The following is a 25040-nucleotide window of genomic DNA, read 5'->3' as shown; positions in this document are numbered from 1 at the left end:
CAAGTAGCCAAGGAAGTTCCTCCTCACTCACCTAAACAAACCAACGTTATCGTTGGTTAATTGAACGAGAATGACAGTCAGAGATATTTGGCAACAAAAGCCCTGTTCAAATAGAGCCTGGTTCGTGTTGGAGGAATATTACAAAATGAGAAGATGGTACCCGTCCTACTTCACAGCCTTCCAAAATTCGATCATGCTGTAGGCTTATGCAACTTAAGTGAAGTAAACCGCACAGGGTTACTTAAAGGCTCCAGATCAAAGAATAAAGCAAACAGAAATAAAACATGTACACCTGAAGCTCTACCAGGATCGTCTAGTTTGGATCGAAAGATCGCTTTATAATTAAACTAGGAGACAAATGTATATCCCCCCCCCCTACCCACCCCAAAAAAATACAAAATTATTCTGGGAATGTTGAAAGCGGAAAATCTTACCCATCCCTGCTAGAATGCCTTCCAAGTGGGTTTTAATAGTTTCTGCTATGGGTTCTCCAATTAGTTGGTCAAAATTGGATCCTTCAACTCGGGAGGGGAAAAAACACACGTCTTACATAATGGGAACGATCCGATTAAAGACAACTTAAAGCTCATTAGGTCTTACATTGCGCTCCCAAACACTGGTGTCAACTTTGCGACCTGCTAAAAGATGGGTTGCATTAGGGTGGGAAAATCGGTACTGGTACAGGAAGTAGACTGGTCGCTGATGCATGCAGATGGGGGAATAAAGGATTCCGTGTGTGGGCAAACGGTGCAGATTCCAGTGAGATTTGGTGCAGGTAAATGTGGTGCGTATTTATTTGGTCCTGTGAATGTATGCAGTGATCAAGAGCGCCATCTATGTGGTCCATCGACGGGACTGCAGGCGCACCGATGCTTGTGTCGGCAAACCTGGGTATTGAATCTGCCGTTCCGTTTATGTGGACTTCTAAGCATGTATTGCTACCAAAGTAGGTTTCTGCTGTAGAACCCCAAAAGGAGATCAATAGAGCAATCTCTACATACGTCTGTAGAAACAAAACCTAGGGAATGCATCATTACATAAAGGGAGAGTGCAAAGGTTGGGATTACCAGCACGACTGGCTTGATGCAAAGGCCAGGGTGCATGTACAGATCTCAATGGAAACTTCGCTAAAGAAAATAATAAGATCTGGCACATGGGGCTGCAGGAAAACGTTCCCTCACAAACGAGGAAAACAGCTTAGCTATTGTGTTCACTATAGCACTTATGGAAGATATTGGATTAGCAAAGGGACTTCACCCAAGGTTCATGCACCAAGATATTTAAGAAATAGTTTAAAGTTATTTGTTAAGAGATCATATTTTGTTTGTGGCTATTTGTAGAGCACTTGCCCAGACCTATCCATAGGTCTCATATCGAAAGGAACAGCTCCCAAACAGCTCCATGCCATGCATGACAAAGTGAACCAGTCCAGTTTTTCCTCAAAATTCCTTTATAGCCCTACAAATAAAACGGAAACAAAAATGGCAATGACCAACTCAAGAACAAACAGGACTGGATGACTTTTATTCACGGGAATACTTCAGAGCTCTGTGAAAGTATGGCATTGATGCAGTTCGGTAGCCATAGGTAGCAAAGCGCAGTGAACAGTGGGGGTAGGTTTATGGCATGTGCAGCCAAGAGTTCTGCAAAGCATGCGTCGGTGTAGGTGTAGATTGGGTTATAAATCATTGAAAGCAAAGTACACAATATACAGCATTTTAGACAAATATAAAGAGCCAATGTATATTTTAGCATCCAATAAAAGTTTAGTAAACAAAATTAATGTATGCTAAAAATAAAAACACTAAATGCAGAAAATAGATCCACAGACATGATAGAATAGAATACTTATCTAAATGGTCTGTATCAGATGGTTTCTGGCAATTGTCAAACCTTGAACTCTGGAAAGGAAAGAAAAAAAGTTTGACTCCTAGATACAATGTAGGTTTTCTGACAGCCATCGGAAGATATATATAGCTTCTTTGAAGCAGTCTTGAACAAGGTTAAACAAAAAAAAAGACGAAACAAAAAATGCTGATCGCACAACAGATCGACCCACCATACCTCTGAAACTACAAACATTCCTTTAACCAGCAGTCCCCCTCAAACCATCACCACAGACAAACCGCGGAAGGAAAAAACCATAATGCATGCATTTCAAAACAATGTATTCTTCCAGGCACAACGTCCAATGCCACATTAGCAACCACATGCAGAGATAGTCACGAAACCTTGCAATTTTAGACAAACTTCATCTAACGCTTTAAAAATAAAAACAGACTCCAGAAGCCCTAGCACTGGGCTAGTATTGATGCTACCACAATCGGCTCTAACAAAACGAAAATATGGAATGTACACTGCGCTCAGATAAAGTCCCTCATGTGGCTCACTGAGAGTCCCTTTTTTCTGATTTTGCCTTACGATTTAATTACCTCCCCCACTGCCACCCCAAAGGAGCGAAAGGAAGCCCTGTTCAACCCAGCCTAGACATTTATATTAATCGGTCCTGTGCACAAAGGGTAGTCCATGGCACCTATAAAGAGTATATTTTGCAGCTCCCGGCACAGAGGAACCATCAACGACGTGGTCCTGGGGCTAACCGTCATCTTCATGCTAGAGCCGAATACGTTTGAGGATCAACTGTGGCTTAGAAAACATTGCAGTAAGCCAATACTCCCCTTCATGTCTGGTTAATTTTACACTAGAGAGATTGATTAACTTTGCTTACTGTTTTTTCCATCACAGCCCCTTTACACCTGGACATTGGCTGATTTAAAAAATATATATTTGTGTTGTGTTTTGGGGGTAGAGGATTGGGAGGCGGTGGGTGACAGGGAGAGGTTGTGGGCTACTATTCCCACCTCGTTCCCCCCATAAAAAATAAATGCAAATAAAAATGTTAAAGAAAAAAATAAAATCAGCAGAAAGTGCTGCAGTGAAAACTGCACGGTTCAAATGCCAAAGTGTACAGTGGCCAAGATGAAAACACGTGGAACCGATGATTTTCTGTCATTGTGTTAGGCAACCATGAATAAAACAAATGCAGCCAGTCCCCCATGAGTGAGGAACGCCCCCGAGAAACTTAATGATTGGAACATCAATATATTCTTGAGGAAAGCCGTGGGAGAAACTAGTGCGAAAGACATAGCTTCTTAACATAGTAAGTGATTAAGCAGCTTCAGAAGTCATTCTATCTTTTCAGTCTATTTTGTAGCCAACAATAGACAGTTGATACGTGCCTGGTTCTCAGGCATAAAGTAAAAAGGGCCTTTGTAAGTCATAAAACGTCAACCAACTCAGAGGATCCATCAAAACACGTGTAAACGCTTAGGCTCTAGTATGCACTCCTTTAGGATCCTCCAAAAAAGAAAAAGCAAAGGAAGTTTGGGGAAGCACACATGCAATCCAACCAAACATTGTGGGCAGTTGAAATATAATCCAAACTTGCCTTGGGGATTTGACCAAGTGCCCACTGAAAGGCTTACCTGAAAATAGCCTAGAGAGCTCGATGTAGCCCCCGATTTCTTGCCCAAAGCTGGGCCAGTGACCGCGCAATCCAGAGAATAGTCTGCATAGGGAGAGAGCACCTGTAAAATAAAGTGTGCCGACAGGGAGATGTATTACCTTATTAACTGGACACAGACACCAAGGTGGATTTTATAGTGATCCCAACTGGGACCCTTGTTCTAGTAAGAAATATTTCTATTGCCTCTCTAAAACTGTCCTCAGCACGAGTTACCTCTAAAATTGGGAAATCTGCTCAGCTTACCCTTCCAAGCAGGGGTCACAGGGAGACCTATAGGGCGGGACTGACGCAACAGGCACCCCGTCTAATTCATTGTACCACCCACTGAAGCATGAGCCCAGATGATGGCCTCTGTGGGTTGGTCAAATCCCTCTAGAGTAGCCTGCTGTTAGGAGATTCTCATTTCTGTGTTAATTCCCTTCAACCTTATAGACGCCCAGATTTCTTTGCTGGACTTTATGACTTATTTTCACCATGGAGAGAGAGTCCTTTTTCTCACTGTCCCAAGCATTTTGATCTGATTTGGATTATTACCTTTGTTTTTGGAGTCTGTCATAGGCATCCACATTTTGTAAGGTGACACAGTACCTTGAGTGCAGTGTCACAGAGAAATACTTCTCTGAATGTTTAAATACCCTTTCTTGTGAAAACTACTGTTCCCAAGAAATAGTAAAGTAAAATTGATTCTTACCTTTTCTATCTGTAGATCCAGCACACCCCATCTTATGTGGAGTGCTCTTATGTGGAGTGCAGGGGGGGCTACTTGGTAACCCCTTTTTCTACTTACTAGTGTAACATTTTTTGTTACCCTCACTACTAAATGGCTGGTGCAGTGGTTTAATTTTCCTACCATTGCGCTTCTCTACCGCAGGCTGAATCCTCAGCTAGAGTATCGCACCCATGGGTGACCATTGTGTCAAAACAGCCCCAGTCTTTTTTGCTTTACTTTTTTTTGCCATTTCTTGTGTGCAAGGTCTTTCTTAGGTTTTACTCAGCGCACCAAATCAGGTTTAAGCCCTTTGTTGGTCTTCAGTACTGAAACCTGCCTCTGGCTCCAGTGTGTCTGGCAGGGCAGGAAGTGAGGGAGGAGCCCAAAACTCCCCTGTCCTTAGTCTCCTTGGTTACCTGAAAGCACCCAGTCCAGATTGGCTGGCTAGCGGTCTTTGCAGGACAGCCACCCTGCTGTGTGAGTGACAGCTAGGCTGAGCATGATTGAAAGAAACCTGCATAAAAGGCGAGACTTCTTGGACTGAAGACTGAGTTGACCACTGGATGAAACATCCAACAAAGGAATTGTGAAAAGAAGCTTGTTGCATCCTCCTGTACCGTTAAACTGCCTGGTGAAGCCCTGCTGCTGTGCTGAAACTGGGAGATGCTCTGGAAAGGATGGCTTCTTCCTTTGGGTTAGTGGGACAAACTAACCCAGAGACGACCTTTGCTGGATGACCTTCCCCAACAGGCTGTACTCTTTGCTGCTGCTGGAACAGAGTGCCAGGGGTCGAGAAATCCATAGTCGACTGCAACATCTGTAAGCCAGCCAAAGCTCCAGGAGTCTCTTGAGGAGCCTCCCGAAGCAGGACAACCCAAGCTCGAGTCACCTCACTCAAGGAGTGAAAGAAGCCCAACCGGTGTCCAAGATCCACGGTGGTGCCATTTACCTCGTGCTGAAACCGCAAAGTGGTGCTGAATTGAAAAGAGCCCGTGGCTGCGCCAGGAGTCCTCCAGACGTCCTCCCTCTTGTCCCCATGACAAAGGCCCAGAACAAAGGATCTGCAACACTGCAACCACATCAGAAGCCAGCTGGATCCTCTTCTTCTAACCCGAGGTACTGTTCTGACTACTTGTGTGTGTGACTTGCTTCTTCTAGAGTTGATCTCAGTTCTAACTTTCACAAGTCTAACAGCTTGTGGCCCAACAGTGGTTTTCTACAACAAACTAACTTTGTGCGCAACATTTTGCTCTCTAAGAAGTGCCTCAGCTCCATAGAATTTGCTCCAAATGACTTTGGCTGTCCTGGCTCCCTGCAGACTCTTCTAGTTCATTGACTTTGATTCCAACTGTCCCTCATAGGTGATATATTGGTTTCTAACTAATATTGCTGGTGAATGGAATGTTATTGAACTATATATGCATACGCTGTGCTGCCCTTCACCTGCTATGCCTATACCCGATACTAACCTCAGGTTATTTGTTCAGCCTAACTTTTGTTGTGCCTCACATTGAAATTGTTATCGTTTGCCCACATTTGCCACTGGCCTAGCAAATGTGTTTAGCCCAATTAGCTCCTGCCAGTTCATACCTTATAGATTAGCGCGTAGACCACACCTGATCTGTGTTATCCCCTATAGTTGCTGTATCTTGGAATGCCTTTCCCAGCCTCCTCGTCATACGATAGCATCTGCACTTATTGCCATTGACATTGTCACTCCTGTCCCACTCAGGAGATCCAATCCTGTCCGTGCCAACTAGCTCACAGGTACCATTCAAGCAATTAGCACCTCCATCATGCACGTCAGTGTGCGCCCTCTACTGCATTACATCCTAGCCACACACGTTGCATTAATCATTAAATCACCCAAGGCAACCACCCCCACCCTTGAGATCGATAATTTGGCCTGCCCAAACCCACACCACCCAGCTTCACCCATCATGACTATGACCCCCATAACGAGCCCCTCAGCAACCATTGCAGGCGCTCACCACCTGAGCAACCAGATTAACCAATACCTTAATGACCCAGCTCTCTGGCTAGAACACTTTGCCAGGAAACCCACGCCTAACCAACCTTGCCCTCTCATTCTCAGGAATAAGAGTCTAGGTACCAGATTCCGCATTTGTCCTTCCCGCACTAACGCCCCTAAGCAAGCCCCACACATTCCACCCTCGCCCACCGCTACCTGCAAAATCAAGACCACAGGGGTTGAACTGCCTGTATTCAAGGGGGCCCTTATCAATGCTAGATCTCTCACAGCACATGGTCTTGACATAGCCGACCTTATCACCACTGCTGACCTTAACTTCATTGCCATATCCGAAACCTGGCTACATGCCGCATCTGGCCCCTCTCTAGCCCTGGCATTACCGCCTGACTATGGCATCACGCGCTGCGTCCGCTCCTCTGCACAAACAAGAGGTGGTGGCGTGGCCTTCATCCATAAAAATTCCCTTGACCTAAGAGTGGTAGCCGATTCCAAACTTGAATCAGCTGAACTGTTGTCAATCAAAATAGCACTAACACCCAACCAAACGGCCACCCTTCACCTTATCTACAGGCCACCAGGCCCAGCACCCACCTTTGTCAGTGAAATTTCCACTCTCCTCCTAGACAAAATGAAAAACAACTCGCAAACAATCATCCTAGGCAACCTTAATCTAGGTCGTGGCGACCCTAAAGATCTTGTAGCAACTGATCTGGAAAATGCTCTCACAGACCTAGGCCTCACCTTGTACATCCAAGAACCAACCCATATCAAAGGCAGGACCATTGATTGGTTAGCCGGCTCCAACTGTAACATCCAGATCCTCAACAACTCCCCGTGCTTATGGTCTGACCATCACATCATATAACATCAAAGCTACCCCACGAGCTCCAACGCTAATAGCCCCAGCACTCACCACCCGCAACAAAAAAAAATATAACAAAGGAACAACTCCTCCCTCTGTTACTCCCATCCATTAATGCGGCAACTAACTCTTGTTCTGATCCCACCTCCCTAGCAGTTACCTATAACCAAACTATGCTCATGGCTATTGACAGTATAGCACCAATCAAACCTAGGAAGGCCAAACCGCGAGCACATCTTAACTCATGGTTCACTCCTCAGCTAAGAATCCTCCGCAAAGCTAAACGCTGTGCGGAAAATCGATGGAAAAGCCACCCATCTGATGAACACAAAGATGGCTTCCTCCTCGCCTCCCTTACTTATAAAGATGCCATCATCACTGCTAAAAAAGAATCGCTTAACAATCGTATCCTACAAGCTGACTCTAACTCCAAGGAACTTTTTACAATCCTAAAAGAGCTCGAAACCCCAGTCTCCCCTCCTGACACATGCACGAAAGACAGCAATTGGTGTGCTAACATTCAAGCAGCACTACTTAACAAAATCTCTATGCTTCAATCCAAAATCAAAGAAAAGCAAGGCAGCCTGAAGCGCGACAACCGCTCGCCCTCCCCTACCAGGCCCACCCCCTCCAACACTGCTATCACCAAACCCTTCACCTTCTCACCGCTCACTGAGGTAGAAAACATTATCCGGAGGATTAAACCGTCTAACTGCAAAGGTGACCCGTGCCCTGCTCCTATCATTAAGGATTCTGCCCATGATTTAGCTCCATTCATCACAGCCATCATCAACTCCGCCTTGAAAACAGGTATTGTCCCGGACAACCTTAAGGACACCTGGGTGATCCTGCTACTAAAAAAACCTTCTCTAGACCCAAATATACCCACGAACCTCCGACCTATTACTACAGTACCATTTCTGCTTAAGATACTGGACCGCGCAGTTTACCTGCAGATCCAAAACGACCTCGAATCAAACAATCTGTTGGGTCTACGACAAGCCGGATTTCGGCCCAGACAGGGGACTGAAACGGCTATACTAGACCTAAAAACTCAGATCGAAGTACTAAAGGACAATGGCAAACTAGCAATGCTTTTACTCCTCGACCTCTCCACCGCATTTGATTTGGTTAACCACCAAATCCTTTGCAAACACCTCCACTCTGCTGCCAACTTCTCAACGTCCGCTGCGGCCTGGATCAAATCCTTCTTGAGCAACAGATCCATGAGGGCCTTTGCACCCTCTTCAGCGGCGGATCCTTCCCCTATTCATTGCGGTGTACCTCAGGGTTCTTGCGTGTCACTGACACTTTACAATATCTTTACGAAACCACTCTTTGATGTGCTTGATTATCTGGGCGTCTCCTACACCAATTATGCGGACGACACCCAGATACTCATTCCCATCTCAGGTGATTATCTGGCAGACACCAAGGCCCTCAATGACGTCTACCTGGTTATCCAAGCTTGGATGGCCCAGCACCAGCTATGTCTGAACGACGATAAGACGGAGCTCCTTATCTTGGGTACCTCACAACGCCTGAGAAAACTCGAGCCGTCTTGATCAGTCGTTCACCATAGACAGCAATACCATACGTGTCTCGAAAGACACCAAAACATTAGACTTTTACCTAGACTCGACCCTATCCCTATCGAGACAAACAAATGCCGTTAGGTCTACCTCCGCCTACACGTGCAAACTTATTTCTGCTTGCAGACCATTTCTTACTACTCCCAACAGTGTCACACTAGCCAGAACAGTTATCATGGCAAAAATTGATTACTGCAGTGCTCTTTACTTAGGCACCAGCCAGGAGAACCTTTCCAAACTACCCAGAACAATGCCATTCAAGCGGCCCTGAACATCCCTCGCAACCATCACATCTCAGACGCCAGAACCAGCCTAAAGTGGCTACCGGTGAAGCAGAGAATTTCCCGAAAAACTCTTGCCCTCAGGCACAAATGCTTAGCCAACAAGGCCCCGATCTATCTATGTAGTCGGCTTTCGCGCCACTCTACTACCCGACCACTAAGAACTGCTCAGACTCACTGCCTAACTATCCCCAGGTTTAAGCTTCAGAAAGCGGGAGGCACCAGCTTCCCTGTCCTAGCCTCTAAACTCTGGAACACCCTCCCTGCTACTATCAGAACCGAAGATTCCTTCAACACCTTCAAGACTAAAACCAAATCCTGGCTCTTTGACCAGCATTAAGACCTGCCCGACACCTCCGTCTTATTTTCCCTGGCCTGCCTCCCTTGACTCCATTTCTGGCCTGCTAATTCTGCTAACGATTTTGTTCACACTAGGATACTTCCTCAGTTAATCCTAGTGCATTGTAACCTATGTAATATATGTAATTAGTATGATTGTTATTTACTGGTATTGTTTAAATTTTTGTGATGTAACCTCCTTGCCTGTATGTTTGTCCTTGCAACTGTTGTACAAATTGCGCCCTGATGCCCCCGGGCCGGATGGTCTGCGCGTTATAAATAAACAAATAAAATACAATACAAATACAATGTTTTATCTAGACTTCATCGGGAGATTTTAAAAGTGCTCACATGCTCTAAGAACCGGTTAACCTTTTTCCTTCCTTTAACCTTTCCTTTTTACCTTCCTCAGAATTTCACCAAGTACAAAAGTGATATATAAAGGCCATTACTGTCCTAGTTAGTGAAGTCACCTCAGGGTGTAGGAAGTGTGCATGCAGCATCTCTAAAGAGAGGGTCTACTTGCTTGTCTTGGTTCTGAGAACGTATTTTGAAGTGTATTTATTTTGTTGCACATTGCCCTTTTTAAAGAATGCTCATTTAAAACAGAGTTAAATAAATCATTATTTTACTAGAAAGCCTCGAGTATAAGTGTTATTTGGATATTTGTATTTAGATGCTACAGCTCACACTTACCCCTCTTGAGATAAGTCTGGCTGCTCAGTCACACTACCAACTTGTGTAGTACAGACCTATACCAATAGGTGGGTTACCTAATACCAAGAGGACAAGGGTGGTGTAGTCTCCCACAGGGTTACTACTGCCCAACACTCGCCACCTCCTTCCGCTACCTCACACCATGGTTCGCACCACCTCCAACATCTTCCCCTTATACATTCACCTACTTACCATGTCCCCTTAAAATACCCCTCTACTTAACATTCCTACTATACTATTCTACAATTAAATATGAATATTTTGTCACAATGGTACATCATGGACTGCCTCAGGCTTGGCTTCTTCCCTCCCTCTCCCCACCCCTCAATGTAAAATCCAATATCTCTTCCCATCAGGCATGCGCACTCGCGCCACTTGCACCTAGGCCCCGCATCTCGTACCCCGAGCTGCGCTTCGAATCCCGCCCAGGCCCGCTACCCAATGCATTAGGTAAGCACAATCACGCCACTTGCACCTAGTCCCTGCATCTCGTACCATGAGATTGCACAAGCCCACTATTCACCGCAAAACACCACTCTCAAAATCTGCAGACGCCATGGCTCCACCCCTGCTTACCACCCCCGATAGCCATCCCGAACCGGCACCTCTAGCTCCGCACCAGAAGACACCACAGTCTACTGCAGCCCCGCTCAGCTCCACCTTTAAACAACTCCAGAAACAAGCTTCTTCACTTGAGCACCTGCCCCTCTACCTTTCACACACTCCAAAACACTGCAACCGCTCAACCCCCACAGCGGCCTCCCCCAACAAGCCCCTCAAACGCACCTTGATCAATGTCAGATCAGTCCCCGAGCACACCCCTGAAATTCACGACTTCACCTCCAACGATCTCGACTTGCTTGCTTGCCATGTCCGAAACATGGTAGGCCCTGCTCTATCCATCGGTATCCCCCAGGATAGGCCATCACACGCAATGACAGAAACCACAGCAGAGGCGGCGGAGTCATTCTTAACTACAAAAAGACCATCACCATCAAGGCAACCAAGTCCAGCCCAATCACAAACAGCGACATACTGCCCACCAAACTCTCGCCCCCCCCCCCCAAAATGCTCAATCTCCACCTCATCTATCACCCACCAGACCCCATCTCATCCTTCGAGGAAGACCTCATGCTTATTTATCATCAATCCCACCATAAGCCCAGCTCTAAAATCCAAATCCTGGGGGACCTCATTCTTGGCCTCAATTACCCCACAGACCCACATGCAAAAAGCCTCACCACAGCCTTCAGCCACATTAGCTTTGCTCTGCAAACCACTGAACCTACCCACATCCAGGGCTGCACCCTCAATTGGATTGCCGACCTTAACTGCAACCTACCCGTGGTCTGACCATTACATTCAACCTCCCCAACAAGAGTCCCAGCCCCTGTCATTCAATGAAACCTAAAGCCTTCGACCGCTGAACCAAAAACCTGAACAAGGACCGCCTTACACCCCTCCTCTCAGCCCTCACAATCCCACCCAACATGGATACGAACCCAGAGTCCCTAGTCTAACTGTACAACACCACTGCTCTAGCCGTCAACACTCTAGACCTGCTTAAAAAGCGCAAAGCTAAGCGAGCTTTAAAAAAGGAATACCCGATTCACCCCCAAGCTCCTTGCCTCCCACGCCAAGGACCGCGCCACTGAAACGGCATGGAGAAAGACCCCTCCAATTTCTAAAGCCCAGTATACCTCCCAAGCCAAAGACTACAAAAGAGCTATTCACACCGCCAAAGCTAGCAGCTACAATGCCAGACTAAACAACTAACAACGCACAATCCAACACCTGTGAACTCTTCACGATCTTAAGCGAATCGCTAATCTCCCATCCCACAGACCTCAGCATAGATGGCACCTGTTGTACCAAGGTACAAGAAGCTGTCAAAAGGTGAGAGGGGAGGGTGTAAATAAAACCTCCATGCCAAGTTACAAACATAATCAAAGGCCACAAGCCCTCCTAATGCAAAAGAGATGCCCATCCGGCCCAGATCATCAAAGACTGCATAGAGACTCTTACACCCATCATCTCACCAACTACCGCCACATCATCACTGTACCCATCATCCTTAAAATCCTCGACCGCGCAGCATATATCCAGGTCCAAAAATACCTCGGGGACAACCACATCCAGGGTATTTGCCAATCAGGCTTCCGACCAAGGCACGGAACCAAAACCGCCTTACTGGAAACAGTTAGAGGATATCAAAAGACTTAGGCAAACTCGCCCTGCTCCTCATGCTGGCCCCATCAGCAGCATTAGACCTTGTCAACCACCAGACACTCTGCAGCCACCTCACCACAACAGCAAACCTCTCCCCAGCAGCAACAGACTGGATCAGATCCTTTCTAGCAGACCGATCCTCGCGTGTCTTTATGGATGACCATGCTGCCCCACCGACACAAGTAACCTGTGGACTCCCACAAGGGTCCTGTATAACATTTATACTAAACCCCTTTTTGATATGCATGCCCTAGGCATATCCTACACAAATTATGCTGACACCCAATTCCTCCTCCCTCTCCAAGGCACCTACCCACCTTGACACTGCAGCCATCAACTCAGTTTATGGCAATGCCCAAAACTGGATGGCTACCCACCAGTTCTGCTTACACGACAACAAAAACAGATCTCATTGTAGGCTCCCAATCCACCCTACGCAGCATTGACCCAGCTCACAAAGCATTCGACATGGACGGCAACCGGATCCAAACAATCTCCTGCAGCCAAAAGCCTGGGCATCTACCTAGGCGCCACCCTTGACCTTTCAAAGCCATTGCCTCCTTCGCTGCCTACACAGCAAGACTACTGAATGTCAGCAAACCATTCCTCACCACAACCAACCGCCTCACCATAGCCAGACCCATCACTAGAGCCAAACTGGATTACTAACGCGCGAACCTCTGAACGCAACTTGTGCAAGCTGCAAACCATCCAAAACAATGAAACAGCCCTAGGTTTGTGCAAGCATGACTGTGCCACAAAGGCCAGGAAAGACGCACACTGGCTCAAGGCACTGTTCATCGCACACAGGTGCACCACGAACATTTCCCTGGCCTATCCATCACGCTGGGTGGAGAAATAAACCCCTCCCCCGCCCTCCAAGATCTACAACAGCCATCTCCTCAGTGTCCACCTTCACCAGAAAAGACCGGAGAAGGACAGAGCCTCACCTTCTCCCCCGCTCCTCGTACCAAGACTGTAGACACTCCTCCCCCTGTTGTGTGTCGCATTTGTTTCTTGTATTCATGTTTTTTTTTGTTGCACAACACAACTAGCGCCTAGATACCCTAGGGTTCCGTGTGCTGTAACAAATGAAAAAATAAGATGTGGGCCTGGCCCCATAGCTCCATTCTTCTGGGTGGCCCATCCACCACAATGGGCCGCCCAACTCACTGCGGGAGGCCCAGGCTTATCACAAGTCAACTGGGCCCACCCAACACACCGCCTTCTAAATCTTTAGGGTGGCCCCCATTGGCTGGGGGACCTCCCAAGTATGCTGGGAAAATTTAGACCGACTTGTCGGGTGAAAATACAGCTCCAGAGTGACAGATGGAGAGGACATGCTAGGCCCCTATTGCGAGTGTGAAGCTGGCCAATGTGGAGTTCCATTGAAATACAAAATCCAGCATGAAACCGTGATTTGCGACATAAGGCCTAGTGAAAAGGAAAGAATTGAAATGCGGCTAGTCAACTACACTAAAACGGACAGGTGCCCAAGTGAAGGATCTACTCGAGAGCTTAGAACTGATGGATATGCCCAATGAATAGGAACGTGGTACTGCAGATGCTGACAGTGTAAACTGGGAAAAACGGCAGTAGTATACATGGGAAAAATAGACCTTGAAATTATAGGCATTTTTACATTTAAAAAGTGAAGCCAAGTGACACATTTCTGAGAAAGACACTTTTCACAAATAAACAGACATTCAAATGGAAAGGCCCACTTGATGGATTTTCTATGCATCTGGCCTATCTGAGAATAATACCTAGAGTCTTATATCTGTCCAAACCGTATGCCAAGAAAGATTGTAGCTTAAACAACACAACCAGATATAATGCTAAAATGCTACATGTAAGTATACATGGATTTACAGCGATCTTTTCTGAAGTATGGATGCAGCTGGTGTTTTTACCATTGAACTGAAAGGTCAAGACCTGGGCTGGGCCCAACTGGAAAAACAGGCCCGGTTCAGTTAGAAATAGAAAGAAAGAATTCGACCCACATTTTGAGAGTTGTAGATAAGACAGGCAGCAGAAATGACCTTGAAGGTATGTTAAGGTAGGTAATGTTTATTTGTATAGCGCCTATACACAGGCAAGTGTTTCAAAGCGATCAAGGAGGGAAGGAACATGGGGAAAACAGTCGTTAACGGTCTGCACAGGCAGATTAAGAGAATATTTAACAATTTAGATACAGCAAATAGGCCTGCCGGCGATTCTGTAATTTATTCAAGTGCACATTAATGGATGAAGACAAGGGAGAACAGACAGAACAATCTTCAGGCAGGGCTGTATACAGATCGCGCAAGTGTGGGAGGGAAAGGGAGGGGCAGGGGACCAAGTGCGTCCAGTAAGTATAGACTGGTGAACTGCAGAGAGAGAAGCTCTCAAGGTTGTATTACAAGTGCAGTGGGGTGTAGGGACTTGAAGCAAGTGCTGAAAAGGGCTGCCAGGGGTGCCTGGGACCTGTGAGACCGAGTTACACTAGGCAGCCAGTTCATAAGCTATATGGAAGGAGGGGGAGAAGGAAGAGCAGAGAGCTAGGTTAGTAGGGTAGAGTGAGAGAGAAGGAAGAGGAGAGAATCAGGCTCAAGACAGAGGGTGGCAGGTAGGCTGTTCCAGAGGGAAGCACCTGCTGAGGAAAGGTATCCCCCTCCAAATCTCTGCTTGGAGAACCGGCTCACTCGCAGGTTAGAGGTAGAAGAGCGAAGGGCTAGAGAGGGGCAGTATTTAGGAAGGCAACATTAAAGGTAAGCAGGTCCCAGGCCACAGAAAGCCTTGTGGACAATGCAGAGGGTCTTGAATTTTATCCTTGCAGCCATGGGGAGCCAGTGAAGGGATTTCAGCGCTGGAGAGATGCGGTCCCTGGGCTTGAGGCCAAGGAGAAGTCTTGCGGTTCTGTTTTGGATGAGTTGAAGAGGGCGTAAGGCGGAAAGCAGGGAGGTTGAGGAAGAGGCTATTGCAGTAGTCCAGCCTGGAGACACCTAGGGCTCTGGAGACAATGAGCCGCTGAGGGAAAGTGAGAAAAGGTAGAGTGCCTCTAAGGAGGTGTAGTTTAAGACTTTTTGGAAATGTCAGAAATGTGAGAGAAGGAGAGGGTGGAGTCGAAGATGACCCCAGGGTTCTTGGCCTCACAGGTGGGGGTAGGCGCAAGTCCAAGGGAAGCTGGCCAAAGTGAGGGGGAAAGCGGGAGCAGGTGTCCCAACGCGAACAATGTCAGTTTTACTGGCATTGAGACAAAGGTTGTTTGCAGCACACCAAGACTGAATAGCGGACAGTCAGGTATGAGTGAGGAGGAGGAGGAGGCGGCTGAGGGTAGCCTGAAAGATAGTTGCTGTTCATCCACAGAACACTGGAAATTAGAGGTGAAAGTGGCAATCACACGTGCTAGGGCAGCCATGTAGACGTTGAAAAACCAGGGGGATAGATTTGAACCCTGGGGAACGCTGCAGGTTGAGAGGGTGATAATTCGGAGAAAGGGGTCAAGTTCGACCTGGGATGGGCGGTCGTAGAAAAAAAAAAAGGGAGGTTAGCCAAACCAGAGCCGGACTTGTTATTCCCAAGGTGTCACGAAGCACTGAGATCAGGATGTTGTAGTTAACCGTGTCAAACGCAGAGGAAAGATAAAGGAGAACGGGGACAGAGTATGTTCGTGTCAAGATTTGAGAGCAGTTCAGGTCTCCCCATTAAGTGTGCATTAGTGGCCAACAGAAATAGGACCTTTCAACCTCAAGAAAGGGCTTCAGAGCCACTAATAGATTATTGAACATTGTGTATGAAACAGATAAGCAGATGTTCGTGTCAGGAGATGAAGAAATGAAACACACATGTGATGCCTTGCCATATGATTAACATTGGGCCACCTTTTCTTTAATTAAAATAGAATCGTATGTCCCAGTGAGCTCACCCCAAACTCATTAAAGAGGACAAAAAGCCAGTCGGTATCATGTAAATATCAATCCTGTGTGATGTATACAGGTTGAGTTATAAAGTCAATTATGATGCCGGCCTTCTCAGAATTCTGAGGGAATGGAAAGTTGGTGTGGTGATAGGTTTGAATCATGAAGGGTCAGAGTTGTGACTATTTCGGCTCGGGAGTAAATAGATAGTTCCTCCGCTTTGAAACACATTGTGTATAGGCGCTATATAAATAAACTATCATATCATATCAGAAAGAGCGTGCCAAGATAGGATTAGTATTTTTCAGACTCACCATAAAATATAGTACTCAAATATATATATGGGCCTGCAGTCATCTGACAAATTAGGGTAGCTGCCATGTTAGATTTTCAGGAACACTAAAAGATATCCACTTGTCATTTTGGTCAGCCTCCATCAGCCACACTTCCCAACTCCTTGTCCAATCAACAGCCAGTGGGCGTACTGCGGAGGGAGCGAGCTGGCCAATCTGTAGCGTGGAAATTATGTTAATAGCCATATACAAGATCAGTTTTCAATCTGAGAGGGGTCTTATCTGGACTTTTGGGACCTTTCTTTGGACTTTTGATTTTTCCATTGACTTTCCCACTCTATTGTTGGAGTTAGTCTACTTCTGGACTCTTGCAAGGAACAACTAGCAGAGAGACAGGGAGCTACCAAGGCCTTAAACATTGCATGGGAAACAGATACTGGGCAATCTAGCTGGGCCTACCATTTGAGGAGCCAGAGGAAGTCTGGGTGCCCGGGGCTACCCATGGTCGAAGTCTTTCAGCAGATCTGTCCTAAGAGGAGTCCTGCTGTTTCCCTGGATGCCCCATAACCCTCCTATTCAAGTGGATTAATCCAAATGGCAACAAAAGTGTAGGGGAATCTGCCAGCCTTAATCTCCATCTCACATAGCGGGTTCAGGGGTTAGGGAGGGGACCCTTGACACATTTGTTAAATCTAATTCAAATGAATTTCACTATAGAAAAACACTATCCATTTAAATTGAAATGTGTTGGGCACTGCCTGCCTTAATCCTTTCAATTAAATTGTGGGTAGGGGAAGCAGTGTAGATCCTTAGCGCATTGAAGTTAAATCAATGAATTCCCATTTAGAAAATCACAGGAGGAGTATTGTTAGAGTACAAAACTAGCAAAGTTCATGGCCAGTCCGTTAAAGCCGGTATAGACAAGTACTTGGGTGACTACCTTTCTGAACCCCCGCCGTCTTCTGTACAGAAGGGGGTGTCCATAATCCCAAAATAAGTAACCCTAAAACGCTGCCATTCAAATGAGTAGTGTGCAAAACGGAATTCCCATTTATTTACTTGCATCCCAAAACATTTTTCCCCCATTGAGTTACTTTTCAAACCTTGCCTTTTAAATAAAAATCCCAACATTTCATTGCGTCTATTTTTAAAACCCAGGTTTTAATAAAAAGCCAACCATATTTTGCATATTCTGTATTCCCACTCCCTGTACCTTGCCTTCAAATTAAGGGGGTCATATATAAATGATGCCTGGGGTTTGTTTCAAATTTCATAATTGTGAATGTGCAGGAAATCCTGTGTTTTTGTAGATTTAGAGTTTATAAATGTTACCTGTGTGTAGTAGTATCTTTAAGTTTGTTAGAAATACAAGTCAGTCAATTGATTCAAGTAATTGTGATATTGTGTTGCGCTGCAGCTTTGGTGGCCGATGTTTTGGTTGCTTTATGGTTCTTTGTCAAACCTTAAATATATATTCTTACTATACAACTGCCTGGTTCCTAGCTCATTGGTGGTAGAGAGGGTATTTGCTGGGGGTGGTGCAAGACAGGTTGGAGGCCTCACTAAAGTTGAATCTGTATGGTTTTGGATGCACGCCACCTTGCTTGGGGTGGGGGTGGATGGGAGAATACCCGGAGTTGAGAGTGGCAGCCTAATATATCTTGACAGACTGGATTGAGGTCTTCGTTTGTTCTGCACTAAATTCTGCTTAGTCTGCCACCAATTCTTCCAGCGGTTGCATTTTGACTTTAATTTAGACTATACAATAGAAAATAAAGATTGATTGGGAGCCCCATAAAATGTTTATACGGGTGGGAGCCCCATAAAATGTTTGTACGGGAACACTGAAGGCTCGGTTAATAAATTGAGATGGTGGGACACCTTAAAATGTTATCGATAATAATTCTATAATATGGGGTCAAGAAACCTGGGCAAGTGAGCTGGTCCATCCATGTAGATTGGGGTCTAAACGATCAATATTCTATCCCAAAAACAAAGACATTTCAGGGAAGGGGGACCATCTATCTGTTTAGCCAATAATAGAATAGAATTCTAACTTTACAGAATGTTTACAAAGTGCTGTATCTGGTGGGTGCAAATCATGTGCCTATGCCTCAGATTATCGGCAACTTTATGAATCAACTGAAGATAAATTGGTTTAAGTTAGTAGACTTCTTTAGTTACTCTAAAAATAAAACAGAACATAATTTGGAGGAAGATAAAATCTTAAGTAATCCCGTCACCAGTCATGGTTGATGCAAGATCGGATGATAAAGCGTGTAGCTTCCATCATACGTTAGTTGAGCTAGGTCTTGTGCCACTACACGTTACAGTAAGGCCTCCTATTCCAGGAAAACTAACATTTTATGGTACACCCACAATTTATTATTTTTGCATCACTATCGTTCCCTAGCCTTTAACTCAAAAGAAGAGCAAGGACAGATAGGGATCACTCATGCTTGGATCCTCACTAAATTTGGCGACCCAATAGAAAGGGGATCTGAGCCCAGAGCACTCTTGGGTTGCTCGGTAGGCAACCAGGTGAAGTTGGTCTACGGTTGATAAAAGGATTTCTGGCAACATTTTTAAACATCTTCATATTTTGAAACTGGTTTAGCTCAACATGAAGATCCCATGCTAATAACGCTCATTGGGCCACTTCCATTATTTACACACTAAAGTCATGTTAAAACAAGCATTCATCTAATGCTTCCAATTATCCACACAGGGTCAAGTTGCCTTAGCACTGGAGCATCAATTATATTATGGCAGACAACTCCCTGAAAATACTAAACACTTAACTTACACTGCATTAGAATGAACACCCAAACTTGTGGCTCATGATGGAGTCCTGTAAAGCTTGCCTCCCCACCCTCACAATTCACTGAACTACACCCACATCACACTGGTTCCACTGGCAATGCAACTCAGTGGGCGTCCCAAGCAGTTTCCTGGGTCAGGGTACCCAAAAGGTGCCAAAGGTAGTCTACAGTCTACACATGAGGACCTGCTCAGGGAAAAATGGACGGGTGGCAGGCTGCACATTTCTGCAGCCCTTTCAAATTCAGGGAAGAAAGCTTTGCTTCTTGCAGGTCCTTATTGAAATAGTGACCTGGATTTAGAAGTCCAGCAAGACTCTGCAACAAGGCCAAGTTTACCTGGTAAACATGCAAATAAGGATGTGATAAGATATATGCAAGGCCTTCCGAGTACCCAGGTTAGGAGCGTCTAGCAGGAACAAAACAAAATGCGACGATTTGCCGCTATAGTATTGCCAAGTGTGTTATTGTGATTGTGTACATAACGTTGAGCTTCATTTATATAAAGACTGTTTTCACTAACACAGAGTGTGGACATTCCTTTGTGGGTGCTTGGGGACTACACTGTACTTAGGAACCAGCCTGCATCACCACCTGAGCCAAGCCTTGATTGCTCGACTACGTTACCAATAACAGAGAATCTTAGCTGGGGTGCTCTGTGTCTCTCCTCTGCCATATAGGGAGCATGAGTACAGACGCGCCCGCCCCACGGTGCTTTACAGAGACCATCGAGTTGAGGACACTAAAAGACTCTGCCTGTCTCAGATAGAAAGGTCAGAACTTCAGCGGCAAGCAAAACCCGATGAGGTGTTCAAGGACTCCTGCGGTTTTAATGCCGCAGACGAGACTGCATTTAAGGTGCCCTAGCTTGCATCAAGGCAGCTTGGACATGCATCGAGAGGAGAGCTAGGGGTCACTTCCTTGGTTCAGTGGTTGCGGAAAGGCCTAGTCCATGATGCAGGGACAATATTGTCCTTTCTTATACCATTCCCAACCAAAAGGATAAGGGTCACCTTCTCTGGCAGGGACCTGTGCACCAATCCCACAGCTGCAGTAGGCATTGTCCACAGAGCAGTTAAACTCCAAATTTGCTTTTGGGATGGGTAGGATGAAGAGCTTGGCTTTTACTTGGAAAATCCGGTCTCCCCCTCGGTGGCACAGGGCTTGGTAAATCAGCAAGAGAGTTTCAGGTGACTGCTTCTTGCCTTGAAGTCCAAAGAAGCATCTTCATAGGGCAGTGTCACCCCCCTTTAATGTATGCAAAATCTTACAGCGGAAGTGTCCAGACTAATCCTGAAGTGAAAATCCAATCCAGGCCGATTTAAAAAAAAAAAGTCTTTTGCCAGCCGATATACCCAGAAGGCCTTGTCTGCAGGAAGTTTGCAGAGTCCTAGAAAATTACAAGATGGTGGAAACCCATCTATGGACTAAACCTATTGTCTGGGCTACGCTAACTCCACTCTGGTCTACTTCAAAAAGACTGGTGCGAGAGCCTTAAACACATCAGGTTGGTCTTTGACACGCTGGTTCCCAGGTGACTTATTGGGGATGGTTCCTTGCTCCAGGATGAAGGCAGGGGAAAACTTCAAAATCTATTCTGCTCATGGAAATCAATGTAGATTGCAGGGACATACACTGTTATGGGCACACTCAGACTTTCGGATGCTTAATGTTAGTAAACATCCTTCCATCTAACCTTAAATTGTGTAAACCTTCTGGTGGACAAAGGGGAAACAAACAAAGCTATTGAATGCCTGACAGTTGATAAACCGGTAAGTTTGAAACAAATAATAAAAAATATATATTAATTACACAGCCACAGTAGTGGCTGTGTAGTTATGGTTAAGTTGCTAATCCCATAGGACGAGCACTTTTTGGGCAGCTTATAACTTCGCTCCCCCTGGACGAATGCACACCAAAGTTTAAGTTTGCAAAATAAGTATATGGCGCACTCTGAATTTGTTAGCAAAGTTTGGTGAGGTTGGTTCCGTCCGTGGGGGGGGGGGAAGGGGTGGGCAGTGGCGGGGGTGTTGGGAGGACCCAAAATTTCTTTTTTTCCTATAGACTGAATGGGGGAAAAAAAACTTTGCGCACGCCTACAGCTCAAACCGCTGGACGGATTTTCACCAAATTTGCGGCAGGAGCAGCGGCTTGGGCCCGAAAGCGTGCTTTTGTAAATTTGGTGAAAATCCGTCCAGTAGTTTTTTTTAAACGATCAAAAAGTAAGTCTAAAAAAATTAGTGATATCTATGTCCGAACCACGGACACACTTCCCTGTTCGCTCCGCGGACAAGGTATCGATTGGCTAACCGGTCGTGTTATGTCCGCGGACACGTGACGCGTTCGCTGATTGGATGGTGAAGAGCGTGAAGTGTGTCAGATTGTTCCGATGCGCCTGCCATCTTGGATCCGTGTTTTGGTGTCCGGGGACATCACAGCAAAAACATAAAAAAAAAAAAAATTAAAAAAAAAAAACACAAACATTGCACTTGTTAAACTTTCAAATACTGTCTGGGAGGTGAGGGTTGATGAGGATGGGATATAGCAGCAAGAAGCAAAAAAGTGGTGTTTTTTTCACAAAAGTCATACGGTACATTTGGAGGTGTTCCACAATATAATGTGCATGAAGTACAGGCGAAGGACTAAGTGTCTGTGTTAAAATGTATTTAAAATAATAATGGAGTCAGACTGCCGCCCCCTAGAGTCTGGCATCGGAGGCAGCCACCTGCACTGTCTGATGGAAAGCGAGGCCCTGCAAGTGTATGAGAAGGATGCGTTGAGCGATGTTGTTGCAAACTGAGAATGTATTTAGATTCTGAGTGAAGGTCACCAGCTTTGATTATTTGGTTGCTAGCTAAGGAAGCCCACGCATGGGACACAAAGTATAAGGTTCAATTGTTTTTTGACCTTGATAGAAAGGGAATATTCCGTAAGGAATGCAGTGAGAGGAGGTTTGTAATAATGAACATTTGATAAGGTTATACATTCCAAAAGTGTAAGGAACATGTAAATTCAGTTCATGAAGAATCTTTGGTGCGAGCGCAGTGAGTGTTACAGTCTGACTTACGCCAAGAGAATGGAAATGGTGAATATAATGTAAGTTTGATTTTGACGAATGTATACCGGAAAAAGCATTAACTTATCATCTGAAGATTAATTTTGGGTTATATTCTATTAGTTTGTTCTGTGTTTCTTATTGCAATGTAACGCAAGTACTATCTTTCTGTGTGGTTGTCTTTTTTACGTGGTTATGGGGAGTGCAGGATTAGGTGCATGTAGACCATCACTAGGTTCACCAAGGTTCAACGCTAATATTTCATTAAAATGTCATGTATGACCATATCTAATTGTGTATCAGTTTCCACGTTGTTTTCTCTTTGAGATTGTTTGATGTCTGTGCTAATCGTTGGTTTAAACTTTATGCCGAATTAAAAAGTCAATAGATAATTAAAGTTTAGGTATTGATACACATTTTCTGTTATGTTTTCCAAATAGCTACATCCTGCATTTCTGCGATTGTCAGATTCCAGATGCCAACTGACGGCTTCTTCAATCGACAGCTGCACGTAGTTGTCAACGGATGGATCACAGTGACTGTTTTTTGGGACGATCGCCCAGTGCCAGTGTGCCCGTACGCTGTACTAGCGATTAGGAGCAACATAACATCCTTTATGGTGGTCTAGGCCCAAGTTGATGCAGATGCCCTGGAATTCACTGTGCGACCCTAGCGGTTCTTTTATCGAAAACGAACACTTTGTGTACAGAAAAAAACAACATGCGCCTCACGATTAACATTTTGGATCATGAGCGAAGAAACAAATTTGCAATTTGATTTAATATGGGAATAGTTGGATGTTCTCGGAGCGTTTATTGGGAAATAAAAATACTTTACAAATTGTACAGTTTTATTGTTTTCTTTTAAAGAACGGTTTAATATTCCGAATTGTGACATGCTGTCTCGTTAGTCGATGTGTGTTGATTTTCGGGTTCTGCGTCACTTCACGTAGGTGATTATGGGCGCGTTTGGCTACGCTGAAGAGGAACGTCACCGAGAAAGGTGTAGAATTTCACTAGGGTTGGTGATGCGAGGGCATATGATTTAGTGACGTCAGGGTAGTTTACATTAGGCAGATGCAGCAATGGATAAGAATAGTACAAGATGGACGCGCCCTGCTGCCAGATTTCTTTTGTTTTTAAAAGAGGAAAAGTGAGGTACGGTGAATTTGTTTGCGATAGATCAACGTATGTATAAAAATACATGGCCGGACCCTCGTGACAATAATATTGCATTGCACTTGTGAAACGTATGAAATAATGTTTGGGGAGGTGAGGGGTGATGATGATGATGGGTGGGGATATTTCTGACGTGATTTGGAATGAGTTTACAAAGTTTGGTGGGATATTGTGCACAGCTTATAATAATTGTATGTGCATTCATTTGACAGTTTTGAAAAAATAAAACGTGGGTGAATTTCCAGCAAACTTGCGTAAGCGCATTGGCAAGGATCGAAAAGCATGGTTTTGCAAGTGTGGCAGCGTTTTCTTATTTGACAAAAAAAAAAAAATAACAGTATAGCTTTAGTGACTGAGGGGTAGGTTGTAGCCATGGGCAGGGGCCAGAATTTCCGGGTCATGGAATAAGGTCATGATCCGGACAGTGTGGCTACTGGCCATGACCAGAAGGGACAAAATAGGATTAAAGTGGCCATGTCCACCAGGGACTGGCTTTGTGGTAAAGTTATTCGAAATTAGGATAGATTTGAAAGGGAAGAAAAATGTGCTTGTGGTAATATGGTCATAGGGTTTTCTTTTTGCCTTTTGCAGGCTGCCATGGAAAGCGAAGAGGGGCCCTGTATGGAACCCCCACCTTCCCTTTCCATGGTGGCCATCTTGGAAAAGGATTTTCCTTCCTAAACTGGGACGCCAAAGGCGTCCCACTGTAGGACGAAAAATCCTCTTTTAGTACCACGGGTTACCGCTTTGGGAACCTGGGCTGCTAATGGCCTTCATTCCCCATTTCAGGGGCTGGAATGGGGGGGGGGGTAATAGTCCAGAGACTATGTTATCCACCCTCACTTCGCTTGGGCTGCTGGGCCGGTATCCACCATTCCAGTCCGTGGAACGGAGGATGAACGCCCCAATATTCCCATTAGCATAACACAAAACGGAAATGCAAATGTTGGAAAATCTTATCGAGTCTATGTACTTTACTGAGAAATATAAAGTAGATGGAGTCTATGCAGTTTATTTTAGTTCTATTTTTTAAAACTGTTAAAGGTGGTTCCTAAAAGGAACATTTATTTTGTTTTTGAATTGATTTTTTTGGCAGGAGAGCTTAGAACCAAAGGTGGGGAGGGAAATGAGGGAAGAGGCACTAAACACTAATATGGAGGGACAAGTGGACAGGGGAAAATGTTGCACCTGTGTATTTCTAAGGTAGGGGGCAGTGTTTCTCATGCTTCTTCATTACAGCAGTGGTGGCATCTCTTGGGGAGGAGGGATGGGCTTAGCTGATGCCATTTTAAGATAAATAGCAGTTTTGGTAAAAGTTTGTACTAGGTTGTTAATGGACGAGTAGGAATAGGTGTTGGAGCTACGCAAAGGACATTTTGAAATTGAAAGTTCCTAGATTAGTAGAAAATGCAGTTGCAAACTGTCCGCGAAGCGATTTTATTATGAAGTGTGTACGGGTTCTCGGACACATCATGCTGCACGCCAGCAGATGGTCATGGGGCACTCTCTGGAAGGTCTGCAATAAAGGCAGATGTTCGTAGACATTAT

At 45.3% G+C, this 25040-nt stretch overlaps 1 long non-coding RNA gene across 3 annotated transcripts in view; it reads right to left on the bottom strand.

Annotated features, from left to right (window-relative positions):
• LOC138526889 (uncharacterized) overlaps nucleotides 1-25040 on the bottom strand; it is a 94873-nt gene that overhangs the window by 50701 nt on the left and 19132 nt on the right. For all 3 annotated transcript variants that reach the window (XR_011283765.1, XR_011283766.1, XR_011283767.1), the window contains exon 2: nucleotides 435-1901. This is a non-coding gene — a long non-coding RNA (uncharacterized lncRNA). The remainder of the gene's footprint in view (nucleotides 1-434; nucleotides 1902-25040) is intronic.

Source organism: Ambystoma mexicanum, chromosome 14, assembly GCF_040938575.1.
Source record: "Ambystoma mexicanum isolate Mex_15411 chromosome 14, UKY_AmexF1_1, whole genome shotgun sequence".
NCBI lineage: Eukaryota > Metazoa > Chordata > Amphibia > Caudata > Ambystomatidae > Ambystoma > Ambystoma mexicanum.
The sequence above is the reverse complement of the archived record's forward strand: the minus strand, read 5'-3'. Positions and strand labels throughout refer to the sequence as shown.